The sequence below is a fragment of the Camelina sativa genome, chromosome 11, assembly GCF_000633955.1.
Source record: "Camelina sativa cultivar DH55 chromosome 11, Cs, whole genome shotgun sequence".
Taxonomy (NCBI): Eukaryota; Viridiplantae; Streptophyta; class Magnoliopsida; order Brassicales; family Brassicaceae; genus Camelina; species Camelina sativa.
The window spans coordinates 44,124,092-44,129,377 of NC_025695.1; positions in this window are offsets into that span (position 1 = coordinate 44,124,092).

Consider the following 5,286-nt stretch of genomic DNA (forward strand, 5'->3'; position numbering starts at 1 on the left):
GGAGAATTATGCAATGGCATAGCATAACTCTTTCAACTTTTGCCTTTCCATGCTTATGATAAGCTTTTAACCTTTTTTTTTTATATATATTTTGGATCGGAGTAATGGACAAAAGAATAAGTAACTATATGTCTACATTGATATTTTCAGTAAATTTCTTAAAACTTGAGTAGCCATTTGCTTTATTATATTATATGATGATTTGTTTGATTTGTGTCTTTGTTTCATATTTCATGTGTTTTGCAACCTAAGACATTAATTACTCCTTATTATACATTCACTATTATAATTTGTATTGTGATTTTTCTGCATATATATTAAAATATGTCTCTTGTTACTTTTACATTTTGAGTACTAAATTTCAATCCAACTGTGATCTTTCGGACTGTCTATATTCTCTCTAGTTAGGTAGATGTCAGTTTGTCTGTTTTCCTTCTTTGGATCCCAAAAGGTTTCAAAAGTTTATCATAAGCATGGAAGGCAAGATATATGAAAAGAAAGAGTAATGCTATTGCATTATTACCCATGCTGGTTAATATATATATATATATATATATATATATATATATAGAATTCCAAATTTAGGGCAAGACATAGTTTTAATGGTCCCCTCCAATGTGCAAGAGAAGAAAGAGTTCACTTGTTGTTTGTAACTATTTGGGTTACTCTTGATGAGCCATAAGCCAATTTGATAGAAATTTATATGTTCACATTTCCAGATCTGCCTAGTCTCATGCATATTTTTGGATTTTTCTTAGCATTATAAGTGTTTTCATTTTAGTTTGATGTTATAGTTTATTGATTTAGTTACTTTTCAATTCTTATTACTACATGCATATATACATAACAAACTTGTATCTTTTTTTTTTGAATATAATGTTAAATTAGATTCAATACAACTAGTGCATCGTATATTTGATTACAGAAGCTAATAATTTAGATAGAAAAAGAAAATGAGCCACTAATCACCGCCTAGTGCTCAACCATAGTAGTAATGCCTCGTCATACCGTCGATCACCCATCTGTTGAAGAGCTAAGAGTTGATTTCGAATTTGTTGTTCTATGCGCTTAACTAGATGGCCTGCAGTTGTAGAGGGGTCTTCATGTCGTCTTCTATTGCGTTCCCACCACAGAGAATGAACAACAATCTGAAAAGTATATTGGATGAGGTAGCCTTGAAGTCTATTTTGCCGATTTTCTGAGGTGAGGTGAAGGATTGTTTGCCAGTCTGTTGAATATTGATCCTGGAATACGCGTTGAGCAATAACTGCCCACACTCTAGAAGAATAGCTGCAAGAGAAAAACAGGTGATCCCTAGTCTCCAGACAGCTCGTACACAGAACACAAGTGCCTGAGTTTTCCCTGTTCCACCTTATCATTTTGTCACCCGTGGATAAACGGTCTTGAATCGCCAACCATAAGCAGAATGCATATTTAGGGACCGCATGCGTGAACCACACACTTTTGTGCCACGGTACTGGGCTAGAAGAAGGACGGATGTGATTCCAAGTGTCGGTAGTAGAGAACTTCGGTCTATAGATATCAATCTTCCCTCGCCACAAGACAAGATCCGACTGTTCTCTGCGAGACTGATGTATCATGTCTAATGTACGCCACAAGACAAGATCCGACTGTTCTCTGCGAGACTGATGTATCATGTCTAATGTACGCCACAAGACAAGATCCGACTGTTCTCTGCGAGACTGATGTATCATGTCTAATGTACGCCACAAGACAAGATCCGACTGTTCTCTGCGAGACTGATGTATCATGTCTAATGTACATATATATATGATCCAACTCGCAATGTTAAATGTTTGTTTTTCATGTTGTTATAAGCGATTAAATGTACATACATGCATATTCATCATTAGATTCATATATGTCTCGAGATTAGCGGCATTAGCGCCTCTATGTGCTCTTACATGAACAGTAAACTTGATTGCAAAAATCAGAATATAATAATGGTATATATGTTTGAAGGATGAGAATAATGAATATACGCTTAAAGATTATAACGATATCTAGTACTATGTCCATCAGATATCATGATATCCAAATGACTGAATGAGTGGTTAAATATGGGTTTCATAAGATGATCGTATATGTTTTCTCTCCCCTTCAACCGAGTCGGTTTTGTTTTTTTTTTTTTGTCTACAAAATCAATTTAATTTTCGTGTATCTTATATGATATCTCGTGTGGTTAATGTTAACTTATAGTGTAAGAACAAAATATTATAAGACCCACTAGATGTGGCCGAATAACTAGCATGGTAAGATAATTGTAAACAAGTTGTCTACAGTGTCCATATGAAATAGCTTTGAAATTTAAAGGACAATCAGAATTATGACATTCGAGGGTTTTAAATAAGCCGCATCCTTTCTAATTACGTGTAAAATCATTGAACTGTGAATTATATAATAAGCATTGAAAACGACAGTCAAAGATATATACTTGAATATCAATTTCTCTTTTATTTCAACAATTTCTTAATAAAATGTCACTTCTTTACATTTATATTTTTTTACAATCTTTTAAAATCCACATAAAGCACAAACTCAAATACGTACGTCTCACAAATCAAAAGATTTAAAACTTTTTTATAAAATTACCAAAGCAAAATAGATTGAACAGTCTACTCTCTACCTAGTGTCCTTGAAGTTAGTATCCGGGTATAAAGTACTTCAATCAGACATATGCTGCAACGATCGAAATTATTAATGTACTTCTATCCACCAAACTTTTATGGGAAAAAGGGTAAGGATTAGTAAGAAAATGGAAGCGAGGTCACATGTTGTCACAAGAATAACATAAGAACAAAACTTACTTTGGAGCAGTGCCATAACAAGATTTATCCTGTTTTTCTTTTTCTTGAGGTTTAAATTCTCTCCAGCACACCTTTCTTTAGATAAGAAAAATTCTCTACACTTCAGTTTTCTATAAAGATTTTTTTTTTTGTTTGTCAACCGACTTTTCTTATTAAAAAAATAACTTGGTTTTAAGCTCTCTTTTTAAATCATATTCTCCCATTTGATAATGATGCACTTGATGTAACAAAAGATTTTTTTTTAATGAATAAATTTTACATTTAATATATCATGGTTGTTAGGTATTTTTAGCTATGATATAAGTCTTAGTTATAGAGTCTTTTTGGTATTTTTAGAATCTTTTGAGTCTTTATAAGATTTAGCATGAATGGGAGCATAATAAAGCTAAATAGGAGGATTTGGAGCACATTCAAGCATTAAAGCTAAGCTGTGAAGTTGGGAGACAAGTTCAGAGACTTGCATTGGTTGATGCAAGTGATGGTGTCGATCGATGCATCATACAGCAAAAAGAATCAGAAGTTTTCTCACAAGTTTTGAAGATTACAAAGTTGCCCCAAAATCTTCCATATTTGCGTTATTAGTCCCTGGACGTTTTTAGGAATATAAATAGGATTTTTGGGTCATCGTTTTAGACCTAAGTTATTTTCAAGTTTTATTTTCTGCCACCTTTTGAAAGAGAGACCTTGAGAGCTTTTTGGGAAAGACAAGAACTCAGCCCTGTTGAGAGAAGCTTTTCTAAACTCTTTTGTTTTTCTTTTTTGAATTTAATGATATCTATTTTATCCATGTTTTTTGTTTCATTAATCATGTCTGAGTAGATCTATTGTTAGGTTCAGGGTTTTTCATAGGGTTTTTTATGATTATTTAGATCTGTTATTTTTAGGATTCTTTATCTTACTAGATCTTCATCTTAGGTTGTTCTTCATATTAATTCTTGATTGATCACCTAGAATTAATACCTAGGAAAATAATTTGATATGAGAATATAATTGATTTTCCTGATAAAACCTTTTGATGAACAAAATTACTTTCTACAAAGAGATTTGATTTAGTGATTTTGTGAACAATCTAAACTTGTTTTTAAAGCTGATTTATTACCTAGAATTTTGCAAAGAGATTTGGATTTTCTAGTTTTAAATTTAGATAATATTTGCAATGAGAACTGATTTATTTTACAAAAGATTTTAGAGTTCTAGATTTGATCTTAATTGCTTGAATCCTAATTTATTGATTGATTTAAATATTTCATAAATTCCTGAGAATTTCCCTAGGCCTAGCGTTTATAATTCCTGAATTTACAACACTTTTTAATTTTGTTTCTGCATTGTTTTTAAATTAATATTTTGATTTAGCATAATTAAAAGATTAATAAGTCTATTGTGTGATTTAGAGTCTCTGTGAATTCGACCCCTAGAGTATTACAACTGCAAGACTGTTAGTACCATTAGGGTATTACAATTTGAGCATATCAACATTCATGAAAAAAGTTAAATTATTTATATATATATATATATATATATATATTCAATTTTCTTTCTACTAATAAGTATGCATATGAACCATATTGAACTGAAATGATTCCAATTGCAGAATTACGTCTCTGGTTCGTAGAATTCAAAAATTGGTTTTCGTTGTCTACTAGCATTATCAATTGAAAATATATACTGGATCAGTGTATGATAAATGTTAAGCATATATATATGTATAGATAGATAATGAATATTTTCAGTTAAAGAAAAAAAAAGATAGTGGATATTATTTAATTATAGAAATTAGTACAGTAATTTGTAGATAAAAAGTCTAATAAAATCCAAAAATAAATATGCCTTATTAAATAAATTAGTATATTGATATTGTTCTTTGGTTTAAATCTTATAGTAAATTATAAGCTAATGAATGAAAAAATTGGGTTAATATATTTTATATTATTTTTTGTCATGTTTTGGCAGTAGATATTTTCATGGGCATATATATTTAACCATAATATGTCGATTTTTTTTTTCATCTGGATATTTATAGCCCCACTACTACAAGAAGTAAGGAGGAAACCAAGCAAGTATGAGAATACCAATTATATAATAATGAAATTTGTAACTTTTTTTTTTTGTCATTTTACCTTTGTTTCAAGACTCACTGCCAATAGACGAATTCTTTAAGGACAAACTGTATAAGTAAAACAGTGACATCAGATTTATATGAATTAGTATTAAATAAACTCGAACAAAAACTTGTCAATGGATAAAAAGTAGCAACTTCTAATGTTTTGTTTATAAGTAGTAGATATGAAAGTTACTTTTCTATATTGGATTTGTTTTGTCAAATACATGTAGTCACAAACTTTGAATTGCTCAAGCTCCAATTGCTACATTCTTAGACTTATTTTCTATGAGGTTTCTTGATGCAATTAAAAGACCATTTTTCAACAAAAAAAAAAAAAAAAAAAAAAAAAAAAAAAAA